The 19,160-nt window shown below is 38.0% G+C and overlaps 1 long non-coding RNA gene across 1 annotated transcript in view; it reads left to right on the top strand.

The window, feature by feature from the left end:
• Positions 1-1,156: 1,156 nt before the first annotated feature.
• The window catches only part of LOC117277425 (uncharacterized), a 30,021-nt gene continuing 12,017 nt past the window's right edge, over positions 1,157-19,160 (top strand). The window contains exon 1 of the long non-coding RNA XR_004507715.2: positions 1,157-1,270. This is a non-coding gene — a long non-coding RNA (uncharacterized lncRNA). The remainder of the gene's footprint in view (positions 1,271-19,160) is intronic.

Genomic DNA, 19,160 nt, shown 5'->3' with positions numbered 1-19,160 from the left:
TCCTCTTGCAGCTTATGGCCAAATTTATGATGCAGGGCTCTTAGCTAATCATTCCAATTGGGTAATTCCCTTCTCACTCGAGTTTTCATCATGGCTTGATGCCATTGCAAAGCTCTATATTCCAGATTAATTGAGGCAATCTTACCTTTCTTCTCCTTTGTCATTCCCTCATAATAAAAGAATTGCTCACACTTATATATCCAACCACTTAAATCTTCCCTATCAAAATTAGGAAATTCCACCCTAGAATACCTCTGATTGGGGTTTCCTAGTTCTCGATCCCTATTTTTGTTCACTGGAGTTGCTACTAGCAGACCTAGAGCTGGGGTGTTAACGGCCATGGTTGTCAGCAATTGATGAATCCTCTCAAAAGCATGACCATGATTTTCCCCTATCGTCCGCATTTGTTCTCTGATTTCGTCATTTTCTCGCCTTAATTCACTTTTTATCGTTGTCTCCGACTTGATTTCAGACCAAGAGTGCATCACTCTGATACCAATGAAATAGACTGGAAGAGTTTGAATATTGAAATGTAAAGATCTAAAAAGCTAAGAATGGAATAGCTTCTGAACAATCTAAACAGGTTAGATGAATAGAGATGAACTAGAGAAAATATAGAGGGGGGGAGGGAGTTTATTCAATATTCATACAATGCCATTTACAATCTTATGTTTTCCCTTTTAACATCTCCTAATCCCCTTTCTTAACTACTCAGTTAACATCTGATCAGTTAGCTAACGACCACTAACTATCTAACTAACAACTAACTGCATAACTAACTCTTCTTTCCCTATTGACTAACACTACAAGAATATTGACTTTTAGCGATCAAATTCTAACACTACAAGAATATTGACTTTTAGCGATCAAATTCTAACGAAAAGATTTGAATCCGGTCATTATAAGTGTATTTATGACGATCAATTTTATTTTCCGATCATCAAAATCAATTTTTAGTGTAATATTAACGAAAGGATAATATTTGGTCTTTAAAAATCATAAAATCCGGACGTTAAATATAAACTATTGGGCGCTAATTTTTTCCTCTTTTTCTGCAACCCACAATCAACCCACGCACCCCCTCAACTCTCTTCCCTCCCCCCTTCCCGCTCCCCCCCCAAAAAAAAAGGTATATCTTTATATTGTAGAACGAGAAAACGTACAGTTATGTAAAGAGCAGAGAGCTAGTATCTCACAAATTGAGCTCTTCAAAGAATCACAATTTGGGTTCTTCTCTGCAACCTAGGATTTCAATCTCCTTCTCGTCAAGGTAAGCTTTAAACTTGCAGTCAATAATTTTGTCCAAATTTGCATATAAGTTATTGAAGGAGTGACTTAAAATTATCTTATTTTTTCATACGGAGTATAACATGCTGTCCAAATTTGGATTGAAGTTGTTGAAAGAATCTCTTAAAATTATGTTTGTGTTTATACCAAGTATAGTGTGCTGCCAAATTTGCATTTTAGTTGTTGAAGGAATGTCTAAATCACCCCGTCAGAGCCTTATTCATGATAGGATTAACCGGAAATCATTGGAAATTTCTTTAATCCTTGTTCCATAAATTCATTAGAGCTGATTCTAAAGCATCTCTACGGAATTATTGAAGGGTGCTTTGTAAGAATTAATTATTTTTGTGGTTTGAAATTGGGTATCTTTTTATGTTATCGAATTCTCTCTCTGTTTTTCAAATATTGGGTTGCATCTTATAATTACATATGCTCCAAACTTATAATTAAATGTACGTTTTATGACATTGCTGATAAATTCACAGAAGTTGGTTCTTTATTTTCATTGAATATTGCATCGTTATAGATCAATTGTGTGTATTCGTTTTGTAGAGCAGATTATTTTTTGGAATTGGGTTTGATTGCATATTATTATTGGTACAAAAGGTTTCTCAATATCTGATCGTGATTCTATTGTAAAATTTTCATGTGAAATAAGAATTCGCTAATCAAAAGGACAATGATAGTTCTGTTAGGATACTTGTAAGATTAAAAAGGTTACGCCTGCAATAAGATCACTTATATTAGCTCCACCTTACCAAAGCAATCAAATCATGGTCAAATCCCCTGTTTCCTCACCTCTCCTCACCTCTTGATGGACTAATTTCATCTGAAGATATTCCCACATTGTATGAATTAATTGTAGTTCGTTTTCTGGATTTTCATGTTTTTTAGCGATCTTCTTTTTGACTTTCTAGTTCTTCTCTTATTATATTGTAAAAGAATCGAACTAGTATGTAGAGCTCACCATGATCACGTTTGTTTTCTATACTATAAAGCAAATGGTACTAATTTTTATAAGAGTGGAATTGTATATGTTTAGAACTTTAGATTAATGCACTGTCAAATTAATTCCTGGAGTGGGATCCCCTCTGTCTCCACATTAAAAAAAAAAATACACCCTCATCCAAACATTACTTTTAGTAGTTACAAACTTTAGTTGCTGGATTTGAGTATTTCAACTAAAAAGATAGTTTTGTCCATGAATTTAACCAATACTTTAGTTGCCTTTCTATTTTAAATAAGATTATTATTGTAGGAGAAGTCTACATTATGGTGTGCAAAAGTAATATATTTTTAAAGCAAAATTAGGAGAAATACAGTTCCATTAGAAACCACATAAGTATTTGGGTCATCATTATCGTCATATCGACAAAGCTAAGGTTATGCATTGATTTTGGATCCTCCTGCTATGTTATTTTCCTTCTCCTTGTTCTCTTAATGTGAATAAATATGGTGTTATCCCTCTTACTTTTGTATAAGGTATGGACATAATGGAAATCCTAGAAATATTTTGCTCACAAACTCGATAGGAAAACATCAGCTAGATAGCATTTCAAATAGAAAATTTAGTTTATTTTCTTAACTATTTTATGTCCTATGTATATCTACTATAACAAAGTGCCGAAAGATAACTCGAAGCACTACTTCTTGTATATGTTGGGAACATACAGACTTATTTTATTATATTAATCTCAGTTAGCTACTCAACAACAACAACCCAGTATAATTTTACCAGTGGGGTCTGGGGAGGGTAGTGTGTATGCAGACCTTACACATACCCTGGGGTAGAGAGGCTGTTTCCGATAGACCCTCAACATCCCTCCCTCCAAGAACTCTCCACCTTGCTCTTGGGGTGACTCGAACTCACAACTTCTTGGTTGGAAGTGGAGGGTGCTCACCACTAGAGCAACCCACTCAGTTAGCTACTCATGATTCTCAAATTCATCACAAGACTTAATCTAACCTAATTAACCAAAAAAATTTAAAAAAAGGAAATCGGGGACATAATGAATAATTAAGATTATAGTTGTGTTATTAATTTGAATCTTTTGTCTAAACCAACTGTAATTGTGACACTAGTAGTTCTTTTTTTTCCATCTTCATGTTCCTGCTAATGTGGTAATTGTATCGTATAACAATTGTTTGGTGATTTCACTTAGATGCTCTTTAGTTTTGGTTGTTAGGCACTAGTTCTGCCATTTTCCATTATCATTATCTAGTTATTTATGATCGATCAATTTGAAAGCTGGAAAATATTTAGTTTTTTCTTTGCTGTAAAAAAAACATTCTTTCTGCTTTATTTAGTATAATGCTTTCGGTTGTGCTAGTGTACTTGGATGTTTGAGACACCACTATGGTGCTTTTAAAAAATATTGGTCTGCATTTTTTGCTATTTCTACTTATTGTCAATACTAAAAGTTTTTGAATTAGAAGAAATAAGGAATAACATACAGTACCCTATAGCTGCTATTTTATCGACTAACTTCCTGAATAATCCAAATAAACAAGCAGAACATTAAAAAATAATGAAGCTTTATGGAAGTCAAATATGTCTTTATCAGGTTACTACTCAATAGACAACAAAGATGTTTATTACATAATAGGCATCAAATCTCATTGAGGGAGCTGTGTGTTTATCTCAAAAGTGAAGCTTCATATCTTGCAAAACTAATTAAACAGTAAAGAATTAGTGGCTGACAAATGAATTTTCATCTTTATTTTAAAAATAAAACTTGTGAAAGTATTGCTAGTTTTAAGCTATTAATGACAAAGAGCAAGATTTTCTAACTAGGGAAAAAGAAAAAGTTAACTCTGTTACGAACGTATATAACCATGGCAAGAACATTATCAGTTATGCCGGAATTGGTGCAAGAAAAACCAAAAATATGAAAAACCAAGCCAATATTTGCATAAACTGCAAAGAGTGCAAGTCATGTTAGATTGCACATACGTTAATTGACATCTGATGTATTCGTATATTCTTAATTGATCTATTAAATTAATTAATAAAACTATATGAATATTCATAAATTCTTAATTAATCTTCTAAATAATAAACGAATGTCATTCCATTTACTTTTTGCTCCTTTTGCATTATTTTCTTAATATATTTTTGTTTTATATATATTATGCATGTACTAGATTATTGCACCTCACAAACAATGGATGCAACTTGTTCATGATCGACTTGATGATTCTTACAAATTCGGGGTGGAGAAATTCTTGGATTATGCTTTTACAAGACTAGGAGAAACACATAAAATACGGTGTCCATGCGTCAAATGTGATAATGCATATTCAAGAACATGTGAGTTGGTTAAGTCACATTTAATAGTATATGAAATAATACAAAATTATACTTTATGGTATCACCATAGGGAGAGGTTAGGTGAGCCGCAGTTAGATTCTGAACTTGCAGATGATGTTGACATTGAAGATAGTGATGGTGATGATGAAATCCATGGGATTTTAAGAGATTTATACCACAATTTCTATAGAGACAATATGAAAACTGGTGGTGATGATTTTGTTGAGGAGGAACCAAGTCCTGAAGCATAAACATTCTATAGGCTCTTAAAAGATTTTGATCAACCACTGTACCAAGGTTAAACAAAATTTAAACTTTCTACTGTGATTAAATTGCTTCACATTAAAAGTATCGGCTGTTGGAGTAATGAGTCAATGTTGTTGAAGATGTTGAAGGAAGATTTATGTAACGACCCGACCGGTCGTTTTGAGCATTCACGCTGCTTTCAACTATTTGAAATCTTGAATAACTTCCTATGAGGTATTATGACTTGTGTGAATTGTCGATTTTGGTTTTAAGGTATTTCCGAGTTAGCTTGAAAGAATGAATTTCATGTTGGAAGCTTAAGTTGAAATAGTTGACCGAATATTGACTTATGTATAAACGACCCAAGAATAAAGTTTTAATGATTCCAATAGCTCCGTATGGTGATTTTGGACTTAGGAGTATGTCCGAAAAATTATTTGGAGGTCGGTAGAGGAATTAGGCTTGAAATGGCGAAATGTGAATTTTTAGGAAGTTTGACCGGGAGTTGACTTTTTGATATCGAAGTCAGAATTCAGTTCTGAAATTTTTTATAGATCCGTTATATTATTTATGACTTGTATGCAAAATTTGAAGTAAATCAGAATTGATTTGTTACGTTTCGGCGCAAAATATAGAAGTTGGAAGATTTTAAAACTCATAATTCGATTCGATGAGCGATTCGTAATTTCGGCGTGGTTTGGCATGGTTTGAAGCCTCAACTAAATTCTTATTATATTTTGGGACATGTTGGTATATTTGATTAAGGTCCCGAGGGTCTCGGGTAGATTTCGGAAGGTTAACGGAATGAATTTAGGACAAAAGGAGCTGCGGGAATTTTTTAACTACAGAAGCTGTTTTTGGACAGCAACTGGTGTAATCGTAGAGCTGATTTTGGAACCTTATATCTCTAAATATATAAGGAATCAGAAAATTATCAAAACATTAAAGTTGTAGCCCTTTGAATCTAGTTTCCAGAAAATTAAACCATTCATCATTTGGACATTTGTAATAAAAGTTATGGTCGACTGAATGAAGGCTGGTAAAGCAGTTTTGCTGAAATTCTGATGTGTGGAGCTTTGGAAGCTTATATCTCGAAATCTATAAGGAATCTGAAAATTTTCAAAACATGAAAAGTGTAGCCCTTTGATTTTAGTTTTCAGAAAATTAAACCATTCATCATTTGGGGTTTGTCAACGAATTGCTTTAAATTCTGCTAGAGGGAATGGGCAGCTTGCACTATAAATATGTGCATAAGTGTGGTCAAAGAGGCAAAACTTAGTCTTTTGGTTAAAGAGTTAGCCAAAAATGTCTAACTGTAATTCCTAAGGGTAGGAAATCATTTTAGAGATGGGAACTAGGGAGTTCTTTGTTCTTGGCCATATGGTTGGCTTTATTGTGTTCTTGTATTCACATATTAATACAAGTTGGGAAGAAATTCATGTAAATTGTGTATGCCTTTACTTTTATTGCTGCCTAAATTCTTCTAATTCCCAAACGTCCCAAAAATAATTCTAAGTGTTGGAAAGGCTGAAGTCAAAGCTGGGCTTGACTGCCGCACTAAGGTGAAACCTGGACGGAATTCGAGTGCCTAAAATTACCCATGTGATAACTGGTATGGGAGCGTGGCTGGATCCGGACAAAGACACGAAGTTCAATGCTTGAATTTCGTGAAGGATGGCTAGTGGCAACGCAGAACTGAGGGAAAGAGTTGATACATTAGAGGCACTTGTCGGAACTACTGATGGTGATCATTTCTGACTATGCTAACTCGTCTCGCCTATCTTGAGGCCGAGATGAGCAGACTGAGCAAGGAGTGCACAGATCTGAAAGCGGAAAATAGGTTATTGCATCGTGCTGTTGGCAACGATGATGTATAACGTGGAGCATATCGTACCAAGGTCAAAATACCTGAGCCTAAAGAGTTTAATGGTACAAGGAGTGCCAAAAACTCATAAATTTCATGTGGGATATGGAACAGTACTTCTATGCTGCCCACATGCGAGATGAAGATAAAGTCGCCATTACGACTATGTTCTTGGTGGACGATGTAAAGCTCTGGTGGAGGACGCGCGTGGAAAATAATCTAAGTGCTGGTAGGCCTAAGATTGACTCTTGGGAAGGGCGCAGGAAAGAGTTGAAAGATCAATTTTTTCCTAGCAATGCGGGCTGGATTTCTAGAGATCTTTTGAAAAAGTTAAAACAAACCGGAACGGTCAGGGAATATGTCAAAGATTTCAGTTCTTTTATGTTGGATATAAGCAACATGTCTGAGGAAGAAAAGCTGCACAATTTCTTGTACGGGTAGATGTGAGCCTAACATTGCACTAACATATTAGTGCCAAAATGGCCAGGTTGGGCTTAATGCCAGCCTTGGGTGCATAACAACTGGGCTAAGTGGCAGACATGTTTAGTGTGTTGGGCTCACAATTTTATTGGAAGACACGTTTAGTGTAATATGTGCATAAGTCTTGCCAAAGAGGTAGAACTTAGTCTTGTAGTTAAAAAGTGAGCCAAAAATGTTTAAGTGTAATTCCTAAGGGTAGGAAATCATTATAGAGTAGGGAACTAGGGAGTTCTTTATTCTTGGCCATAGGGTTGGTTTTATTGTGTTCTTGTATTCACATATTAATACTAGTTGGGAAAAAATTCCTTTAAATTGTGTATACCTTTACTTGTATCATTTGCCTAAATTCTTCTAAGTCCCAAACGTCCCGAAAATAGTTCTAAGTATTGGAAAAGCTGAAGTCAAAGCTGGGCTTGACTGCCGCACATAGGTGAAACTCGGACGGAATTCGAGTGCCTAAAATCACCCCTATGCTTGAAATGACGAATGTTGAATTTTTGGGAAGTTTGATCGGGGAGTTGATTTTTTGATATCGGAGTTAGAATTCAATTCTAAAACTTTTCATAGATCCGTTATGTTATTTATGACTTGTGTACAAAATTAGAGGTCAATCGGAATTGATTTGATACGTTTCAGTGCAAAATACAGAAGTTGGATGATTTGAAAACTCATAATTAGATTCGATGAGTGATTCGTAATTTTGGCATTGTTTGGGATGGTTTGAAGCCTCAACTGAGTTCGGACTGGCTTTTGGGACAAGTTGGTAAATTTGGTTAAGGTCCCGAGGGCCTCGGGTGGATTTCGGAAGGTTAACGGAATGGATTTCGGACAAAAGGAGCTGCAGGAATATTTGAATTGCAGAAGCTATTTTTGGACGACAATTGATGCAGACGCAGAGCTGACTTTGGAAGCTTAAATCTCGAAATATTATGGAATCAGAAAAGTATCAAAACATGAAAGTTATAGATCTTCGATTGTAATTTCCAGAAAAATAAACCATACATCATTTGGACATTTGTAAAGAAAGTTATGGTCAACTAAATGAAGGCAGGTAAAGCAGTTTCGCCAGAAATTCTGATGCGTGGAGCTGACTTTGGAAGCTTATATCTCGAAATATATAAGGAATCTGAAAATTTTTAAAACATGAAAATTGTAGCCCTTTGATTCAAGTTTCCAGAATGATAAACCATTCATCATTTGAGGCTTGTCAACTGATTGCTTTAGATTCTGCTAGAGGGATTGGGCAGCTTGCGCTATAACTATCTGCATAATTCTGAATCAGAAAATTATCAAAATATGAAAGTTGTTACCTTTTGATTTTAGTTTCAAGAAAGTTAACCATTCATCATTTAGACATTTGTAAAGATAGTTATGGTCGACTGAATAAAGGCAGGAAAATGAGTTTCGCAAGAAATTCTGATGCGTGGAGCTGACTTTGGAAGCTTATATCTCAAAATCTATAAGGAATCTGAAAATTTTCAAAACATGAAGTTTGTAGCCCTTTGATTCTAGTTTTCAGAAAGTTAAACCATTCATCATTTAGGGATGGTCAACTAATTGCTTTAGATTCTACTAGAGGGATTGGGCAGCTTGCACTATAAATATGTGCATAAGTCTAGCCAAAGAGCCAGAACTTAGTGTTGTGGTTAAAGAGTTAGCCAAAAATGTCTAAGTGTAATTCCTAAGGGTAGAAAATTATTTTAGAACAGGGAACTAGGGAGTTCTTTATTCTTGGCCATAGGGTTGGTTTTATTGTGTTCTTGTATTCACATATTAATACGAGTTGGGAAGCAATTATTGTAAATTGTGTCTGCCTTTACTTTTATTGCTGCCTAAATTGTTCTAAGTCCAAATGTCCCGAAAATAGTTCTAAGTGTTGGAAAGGCTGAAGTCAAAGCTATGCTTGACTGCAGCACTAAGGTGAAACTCGGACGGAATTCGAGTGCCTAATATCACCTCTGTGATAACGGGTATCAGAGCGTGGCTGGATCGGGACAAAGACACAATGTTTAGTGCTTGAATTTCGTGAAGGATGGCTAGTGGCAACGCAGAACTGAGGGAAAGAGTTGCTGCATTAGAGGCACTTGTCGGAACTACTGATGGTGATCATTTCTGACTGTGCTAACTCGTCTCGCCTATCTTGAGGCCGAGATGAGCAGACTGAGCGAGGATTGCAGAAATCTGAAAGCAGAAAATAAGTTACTCCGTCATGCTATTTGCAATGATGATGTACAGCATGGAGCAGATCATACCAAGGTCAAAATATATTAGCCTAAAAAGTTTAACGGTACAAGGAGTGCCAAGAAACTCCAAAATTTCCTCTGGGATATGGAGCAGTACTTCTATTCTGCCCATGTGTGAGATGAAGATAAAGTCACCATTATGACTATGTACTTGGTGGACGATACAAAGCTCTGATAGAGGACGCGCGTGGCAAATAATCTAAGTGCTGGTAGGCCTAAGATTGACTCTTAGGAAAGGCTAAAGAAAGAGTTGAAAGATCAATTCTTTCCTAGCAATGCGGGCCGCATTGCTAGAGATCTTTTGAAAAAGTTGAAACAAATTGGAACGGTCAGGGATTATGTCAAAGATTTCACTTCTTTTATGTTGGATATAAGCAACATGTCTGAGGAAGACAAGCTGCACAATTTCTTGTACGGGTAGCTGTGGGCCTAACATTGCACTAACATAGTAGTGCCAAAATGGCCAGGTTGGGCTTAATGCCAGCCTTGGGTGCATGACAACTGGGCTAAGTGGCAGACATGTTTAGTGTGTTGGGCTCAGAATTTTATTGGAAGACACGTTTAGTGTGCGGGGCACACCGCTTTAATCATGGCTAATTTTGTGGCTTATGTTTTCCACGTTTGCTCATCAGTTGGGGCTTGTTAACTGATTGCTTTAGATTCTGCTAGAGGGATTAGACAATTTGCACTATAAATATGTGCATAAGTCTGGCCAAAGAGGTAGAACTTAGTCTTGTGGTTAAAAAGTTAGCCAAAAATATCTAAGGGTAATTCCTAAGGGTAGGAAATCATTATAGAGCAGGGAACTAGGGAGTTCTTTATTCTTGGCCATAGGGTTGGTTTTATTGTGTTCTTGTATTCACATATTAATACGAGTTGGGAAAAAATTCCTTTAAATTGTGTGTACCTTTACTTGCATCATTTGCCTAAATTTTTCTAAGTCCCAAACGTCCCGAAAATAGTTCTAAGTGTTGGAAAAGCTGAAGTCAAAGCTGGGCTTGACTGCCGCACAGAGGTGAAACTCGGATGGAATTCGAGTGCCTAAAATCACCCCTATGCTTGAAATGACGAATGTTGAATTTTTGGAAAGTATGACCGGGGAGTTGACTTTTTGATATCGGAGTTAGAATTCAATTCTAAAACTTTTCATAGATCCGTTATGTCATTTATGACTTGTGTGCAAAATTAGAGGTCAATCTGAATTGATTTGATATATTTCAGTGTAAAATATAGAAGTTGGAAGATTTGAAAACTCATAATTCGATTCGATGAGTGATTCGTAATTTTGGCGTTGTTTGGGATGGTTTGAAGCCTCAACTGAGTTCGTACTGGCTTTTGGGACAACTTGGTATATTTGGTTAAGGTCCCGAGGGCCTCGGGTGGATTTCGGAAGGTTAACGGAATGGATTTCACACAAAAGGAGCTGCTGGAATATTTGAACTGCAGAAGCTATTTTTGGACGGCAATTGATGCAGACGCAGAGCTGACTTTGAAAGCTTAAATCTCGAAATACTATGGAATCAGAAAAGTATCAAAACATGAAAGTTGTAGATCTTCGATTGTAATTTCCAGAAAAATAAACCATTCATCATTTGGACATTTGTAAAGAAAGTTATGGTCAACTAAATAAAGGCAGGTAAAGCAGTTTCGCCAGAAATTCTGATGCGTGGAGCTGACTTTGGAAGCTTATATCTCGAAATCTATAAGGAATCTGAAAATTTTCAAAACATAAAAATTGTAGCCCTTTGATTCTAGTTTCCAGAATGATAAACCATTCATCATTTGAGGCTTGTCAACTGATTTCTTTAGATTCTGCTAGAGGGATTGGGTATCTTGCACTATAACTATCTGCATAATTCTGAATCAGAAAATTATCAAAACATGAAAGTTGTAGCCTTTTGATTTTAGTTTCCAGAAAGTTAAACCATTCATCATTTAGACATTTGTAAAGATAGTTATGGTCAACTGAATAAAGGTAGGTAAAGGAGTTTCGCAAGAAATTCTGATGCGTGGAGCTTATTTTGGAAGCTTATATCTCGAAATCTATAAAGAATCTGAAAATTTTCAAAACATGAAGTTTGTAGCCCTTTGATTCTAGTTTCCAGAAAGTTAAACTATTCATCATTTAGGGATGGTCAACTAATTGCTTTAGATTCTACTAGAGGGATTGGGCAGCTTGCACTATAAATATGTGCATAAGTCTAGCCAAAGAGGCAGAACTTAGTGTTGTGGTTAAAGAGTTAGCCAAAAATGTCTAAGTGTAATTCCTAAGGGTAGGAAATCATTTTAGAACATGGAACTAGGGAGTTCTTTGTTCTTGGCCATAGGGTTGGCTTTATTGTGTTCTTGTATTCACATATTAATATACGAGTTGGGAAGCAATTCCTGTAAATTGTGTCTGCCTTTACTTTTATTGCTGCCTAAATTCTTCTAAGTCCAAATGTCCCGAAAATAGTTCTAAGTGTTGGAAAGGCTGAAGTCAAAGCTATGCTTGACTGCAGCACTAAGGTGAAACTCGGACGGAATTCCAGTGCCTAAAATCACCTCTGTGATAACGGGTATCAGAGCGTGGCTGGATCGGGACAAAGACACGATGTTTAGTACTTGAATTTCGTGAAGGATGGCTAGTGGCAATGCATAACTGAGGGAAAGAGTTGTTGCATTAGAGGCACTTGTTGGAACTACTGATGGTGATTATTTCTGACTGTGCTAACTCGTCTCGCCTATCTTGAGGCCGAGATGAGCAGACTGAGCGAGGATTGCAGAAATCTGAAAGCGAAAAATAAGTTACTGCGTCGTGCTGTTGGTAACGATGATGTACAGTATGGAGCAGATCATACCAAGGTCAAAATACCTGAGCCTAAAAAGTTTAACGGTACAAGGAGTGCCAAGAAACTCCAAAATTTCCTCTGGGATATGGATCAGTACTTCTATTCTGCCCACGTGTGAGATGAAGATAAAGTCGCCATTATGACTATGTACTTAGTGGACGATACAAAGCTCTGGTGGAGGACGCGCGTGGCAAATAATCTAAGTGCTGGTAGGCCTAAGATTGACTCTTGGGAAGGGATAAAGAAAGAGTTGAAAGATCAATTCTTTCCTAGCAATGCGAGCTGCATTGCTAGAGATCTTTTGAAAAAGTTAAAACAAATTGGAACGGTCAGGGATTATGTCAAAGATTTCACTTCTTTGATGTTGGATATAAGCAACATGTCTGAGGAAGACAAGCTGCACAATATCTTGCACGGTTTGCAGACGTGGGCGCAGATGGTACTCCGAAGGCAGAATGTGAAAGACCTTCCTAGTGCCGTCGTTGTTGCGGATGCTTTAGGTTATTTTCGGTTGGGACAAGACAACTCTGATTTCCCTACTACTTCGAAGTCCAAAAATGGGAACAAGGACAAGGCAAAAGAGTGGAGGAAAAACAAGAATGACAAGGGAAGTGTTGTTGAGGGTAATGGCAATTGGAAGGAAAGGCAATATGCTGGACCTTCGACAACCAAGGGACAAAACAGGACGTTTGATGGCTATTTTATTTGCAAGGGACCACACATGGCGAGGGACTGTCCGAAATTGGAATGGCTTACAACTTTAATTGCCGATGAAAAGGGTTAAGTCAAGCCAAACGAGGTAGATCATGTACAAGAGACCGCATATTTGGGGCCTATGGTGGTGCTGAAAAATGCGGAAATTGTTTCGTCGAGGACGACGAATTCTTCTAGTGGGGGTGGTTTGTTATCCCCTTAACAAATTTCCTCTGCATATGCGGGTTGTGACAAGGATTTACATGACGGCCTTGGCATACAACTTGAAAAATTGTGTAACCTCATGAAAGGGAAGCTCGGCATGACGGACTATGCGGGGTTCACAAAGCACCTTGACAGAGGCAAGGCGCATTTCACATTGATGTGTGGGGTGGCAGAATAAATGGCAAGACGAAATCCATGAAAAGGCAGGGGCCAAGACATGGTGAGTCAAGGCAAGGCATGCAATGATATTGATGTGGGCAGATTCGATCAAGTTGAGGGCGACTTGACATAAGCGAACAGTCAAGGTAATGGGCGTGTATGACCAAGTCAATGGGCGGCAAGCTGTGGGCCTAACATTGCACTAATAGAGTAGTGCCAAAATGGCCAGGCTGGGCGCAATGCCATCCTTGGGTGCATGACAACTGGGCTAAGTGGCAAACATGTTTAGTGTGCTGGGCTCACAATTTTATTGGCAGACACGTTTAGTGTGCGGGGCACACCAGTTTAATCATGGATGATTTTGTGGCTTATGTTTTCCACGTTTGCTCATAAGTTGGGGCTTGTCAACTGATTGCTTTAGATTCTGCTAGAGGGATTGGGCAGCTTGCACTATAAATATGTGCATAAGTCTGGCCAAAGAGGCAGAACTTAGTCTTGTGGTTAAAAGGTTAGCCAAAAACGTCTAAGTGTAATTCCTAAGGGTAGGAAATTATTTTAGAGGAGGGAACTAGGGAGTTCTTTGTTCTTGGCCATAGGGTTGGCTTTATTTTGTTCTTATATTCACATATTAATACGAGTTGGGAAGCAATTCCTGTAAATTGTGTCTGCCTTTACTTTTATTGCTACCTAAATTCTTCTAAGTCCCAAACGTCCCGAAAATAATTCTAAGTGTTGGAAAGGCTGAAGTCAAAGCTGGGATTGACTGCCACACAGAGGTGAAACTCGGACGGAATCCGAGTGCCTAAACTCACCCCTGTGATAACTAGTATCAGAGCGTGGCTGGATCAAGAGAAAGACACGATGTTCAGTGCTTGAATTTCGTGTAGGATGGGTAGTGGCAACGCAGAACTGAGGGAAAGAGTTGTTGTATTAGAGGCACTTGTCGGAACTACTGATGGTGATCATTTCTGACTGTGCTAACTTGTCTCGCCTATCTTGAGTCCGAGATGAACATACCGAGCGAGGAGTGCACAGATCTGAAAGTGGAAAATGGGTTATTGCAACGTGCTATTAGCAACGATGATGTACAGCGTGGAGCAGATCGTACCAAGGTCAAAATACCTGAGCCTAAAGAGTTTAATGGTACAAGGAGTGCCAAGAAACTCGAAAATTTCCTATGGGATATGGAGCAGTACTTCTATGCTGCCCACGTGAGAGATGAAGATAAAGTCACCATTACGACTATGTACTTGGTGGACGATGCAAAGCTCTGGTGGAGGACGTGCGTGGAAAATAATCTAAGTGCTGGTAGGCCTAAGATTGACTCTTGGGAAGGGCTAAAGAAAGAGTTGAAAGATCAATTCTTTCCTATCAATGCGGGCTGCATTGCTAGAGATCTTTTGAAAAAGTTGAAACAAACTGGAACGGTCAGGGATTATGTCAAAGATTTCAGTTCTTTGATGTTGGATATAAGCAACATGTCTGAGGAAGACAAGCAACACAATTTCTTGTACGGGTTGCAGACGTGGGCGCAGATGGAACTCCGAAGGCAGAATGTGAAAGACCTTCCTAATGCCATCGTTGTTGCGGATGCTTTAGGTGATTTCCGGCTGGGACAAGACAACTTTGATTTCCCTACTACTTCGAAGTCCAAAAATGGCAATAAGGACAAGGCGAAAGATTGGAGGAAAAACAAGAATGACAAGGGAAGTGTTGTTGAGGGTAATGGCAATTAGAAGGAAAGGCAATATGCTGGACCTTCGACAACCAAGGGACAAAACAAAAAGTTTGATGGTTGTTTTATTTGCAAGGGACCACACAAGGCGAGGGATTGTCCGAAACTGGAACGGCTTACAACTTTGTTTGCCGATGAAAAGGGTTAAGACAAGCCAAACGAGGAAGATCATGTACAAGAGACCACATATTTGGGGCCTATGGTGGTGCTGAAAAATGCTGAAACTATTTCATCGAAGACGACAAATTCTTATAGTGGGGGTGGTTTGTTAGCCCCTTAACAAATTTCCTCGGCAGATGTGGGTTGTGATAAGGTTTTACATGACGGCCTTGGCATAAAACCCGAAAAATGGGGTAACATCATGTAAGGGCAGCTCGGCATGACAGACTATGCGGGGTTCACAAAGCACCTTGACGGAGGCAAGGCGCATTTCACATTGACGTGTGGGGTGCCAGATTAAATGGCAAGATGAAATCCATGTAAAGGCAAGGGCCAAGACATAGTGAGGCAAGTCATGTCAAGAAATGATATTGATGTGGGCAGATTCGATCAAGTTGAGGGCGACTTGACATAAGCGGACAGCCAAGGTAATGGGCATGTATGACCAAGTCAATGGGCGGCGAGCTGTGGGCCTAACATTGCACTAACAGAGTAGTGCCAAAATGGCCAGGCTGGGCGCAATGCCAGCCTTGGGTGCATGACAACTGGGCTAAGTGGAAGACATGTTTAGTGTGTTGGGCTCACAATTTTATTGGCAGACACGTTTAGTGTGCGGGGCACACCGCTTTAATCATGGATGATTTTGTGGCGTATGTTTTCCACGTTTGCTCATCAGTTGGGGCTTGTCAACTTATTGCTTTAGATTCTGCTAGAGTAATTGGGTAGCTTGCACTATAAATATGTGCATAAGTCTGGCCAAAGAGGCAGAACTTAGTCTTGTGGTTAAGAAGTTAGCCAAAAACATCTAAGTGTAATTCCTAAGGGTAGGAAATCATTTTAGAGCAGGGAACTAGGGAGTTCTTTGTCCTTATCAATAGGGTTGGATTTATTGTGTTTTTGTATTCACATATTAATACGAGTTGGGAAGCAATTCTTGTAAATTGTGTCTGCCTTTACTTTTATTGCTGCCTAAATTCTTCCAAGTCCCAAACATCCCGAAAATAATTCTAAGTGTTGGAAAGGTTGTAGTTAAAGCTGGGCTTGACTGTTGCACAGAGGTGAAACTCGGACGGAATTCGAGCGCCTAAAATCACCCCTGTGCTTGAAATGGTGAAAGTTGAATTTTTGAGAAGTTTGACCGGGGAAATAATTTTTTGATATCGCAGTCAGAATTCAGTTCTGAAAATTTTTATAGATCCGTTATCTTATTTATGACTTGTGTGAAAAATTTGAGATCAATCGGAATTGATTTGATATGTTTTGGCGCAAAATATAGGAGTTGGAAGATTTGAAAACTAATAATTCGATTCGATGAGCGATTCATAATTTCGGCATTGTTTGGCATGGTTTGAAGCCTCAACTAAGTTGGTATTGTGTTTTGGGATATTTTGGTATATTTGGTTAAGATTCCGAGGGTCGAGGGTGAATTTCGAAAGGTTAACGGAATAGATTTCGGACAAAAGGAGCTGCTGGAATTTTTGAACTGCAGAAGCTGTTTTTTGACAGCAACTGGTGCAATCGCAGAGCTGACTTTCGAAAATTATATCTCAAAATATATAAGGAATCAAAAAAATATCAAAACATAAAAGTTGTAGACCTTTGATTCTAGTTTCCATAAAGTTAAACCATTCTTCATTTGAACATTTGTAAGAAACGTTATGGTTGACTGAATGAAGGCTGGTAAAGCAGTTTCGCTAGAAATTCTAATGCGTGAAGCTGACTTTGGAAGCTTATATCTCAAAATCTATAAGAAATCCAAAAACATTCAAAACATGAAAGTTGTAGTCCTTTGACTCTGGGTTCTCGAAAGTTAACCCATTCATTAGTTGGACATTTGTATAGAAAGTTATGGTCGACTGAATAAAGGCTGGTAAAGCAGTTTTGCCAGAAATTCTGATGCGTGGAGCTGACTTTGGAAGCTTATATCTAAAAATCTATAAGGAATCTGAAAAGTTTCAAAACATAAAAATTGTAGACCATTGATTCTAGTTTCCAGAAAGTTAAAATATTCATCATTTGGGCATTTGTATAGAAAGTTATGTTCGACTGAATGGAGGTTGGTAGCAATTTATATTTGCCCGAAAATCAGGCAAATTCGCATTTCACACATGCGACTTGCCTGGGAAGAATACTCAAAAACGGGAGTTAGCCATTTTTACTCATTTCTGAGTTTTGAGTCTTGGATTTGGGCCATTCCAAAGGGATTTTTCACGACTTCAATTTGAGTAAGTGTCCTATATCCAAAAGTGATTATATTTCATAAATCCATGGTTATATTCATCATTTATTTCGGATTTAAATGGAAGAAATCAAGATTTTTGCAAAACATTTCAAAAACGAAAATTTTAGATTTGGAGGTTGAGTTGTTATCGGAATTTGATAAAATTAGTATGGGTGGACTCGTAATTGAATGAGTTGTCGGATTTTGTGAGTTTCGTCAGATTCCGAGATGTGTGCCCCACATGCGACTTTTGAGTTAAATTTCAGATTTTTATGGAAAATTTGCATTTTCTTATAAAATTAATTCCAATAAATTTTATTGACTGAATCGAATTATTTGTGGCTAGATTTGAGGCGTTTGGAGGCCAATTCACGAGGCAAAGGCTTAGCAGAATAAGAATTTCACGGTTTGAGTAAGCAACAGTTTTAAATCTAGTCCTAAGAGTATGAAATCCCATATTATTGTTTTATGTGAGTATTTTGGAGGTGACACACATGCTAGGTGACGGGCATGTGGGCGTGCACCGTGAAAATTGGGACTTGGTCCATTCCGTGAAACTAGAAAGTTGAATAAGCTTGTCGTTAGCTATGTGCCTTTTCTATGCTATAAAATTTTGATAGTGAAGCATGCTTAGGCTATGTGTTGGTACTGTAAAGATCACAGAGGTCTTGTACATGTTGAATTATCTGCTAAATTATTTTTTTGTACTCAGTCACAGTTTACTTGTTTATTTTATCTCAGTCTTTATTGTTCATTATTGATGCATCATATTATTGTTATTTGGGCTGAGTATCATGACTATTGAGAGCCCGAGAGACTGAAGAGATTTATGACTGAGTGAGGCCGAGGGCCTGATTGTGAGATATTATACTATAGCACGTGAGTTGTCCGTGCAGCACGTAAGTTATCCGTGCGAATCCTTATATTATACTATAGCATGTGAGTTGTCCGTGCAACACGTGAGTTGTCCGTGCAGATCTTTATATTATAGTATAGCACGTGAGTTGTCCGTGCAACATGTGAGTTTTCCGTACAGCATGTGAGTTATCCGTGCGGATCCAGATATTTATACTATAGCACGTGAGTTGTACGTGCAGCACGTGAGTTGTCGATGCAGATTATAGTACTTGGGTTGTAGGAGCCCCTCCGGAGTCTGTACACCCCCAGTGAGCGCGGGTACCCATTGAGTGTGAGTGCTGAGGGCTAAGAGCCGAGTGGTTGAGCTGTTGTGATGAGTTGAGTAACTGTTGCCCTAAGAGGTTGTACTTGCTTTTCATTTGTTGTTGCACTTATTTGCTATCTTTCAGTGTTGTAAAATTCTCTGAATGCTTTTATATCTGGATTACATGAACTTAAACTGTGTAAAACAAATTTGACTTAAACTGTTGGAATTGAAAGCATGTCTACTCTCTGCTGGAATTACTGAAAATGAACTGTAATTGTGTAGTTCGTCACTATCTTCAGTTCCTTATTTATTATTGTTACTTGCTGAGTTGGTTGTACTCATACTATACCCTGCACTTCGTGTGCAGATCCAGGTGTTCCCGAACAGAGCGGGTGTTGATTCTTTTGCACAATTGATTTTTCAGAGATTCTGAGGTAGCTGCCGTGTTTCGCAGACCTTGCCTCTCCTTCTCTATCTTCTTATTTACTGTATTTGGTCTCAGACTGTTATGGACCGTATTTTCCAAACTTGTATTCATATTA

The sequence above is a fragment of the Nicotiana tomentosiformis genome, chromosome 2, assembly GCF_000390325.3.
Source record: "Nicotiana tomentosiformis chromosome 2, ASM39032v3, whole genome shotgun sequence".
Taxonomy (NCBI): Eukaryota; Viridiplantae; Streptophyta; class Magnoliopsida; order Solanales; family Solanaceae; genus Nicotiana; species Nicotiana tomentosiformis.
This window is presented reverse-complemented; position numbering and strand designations above follow the sequence as displayed.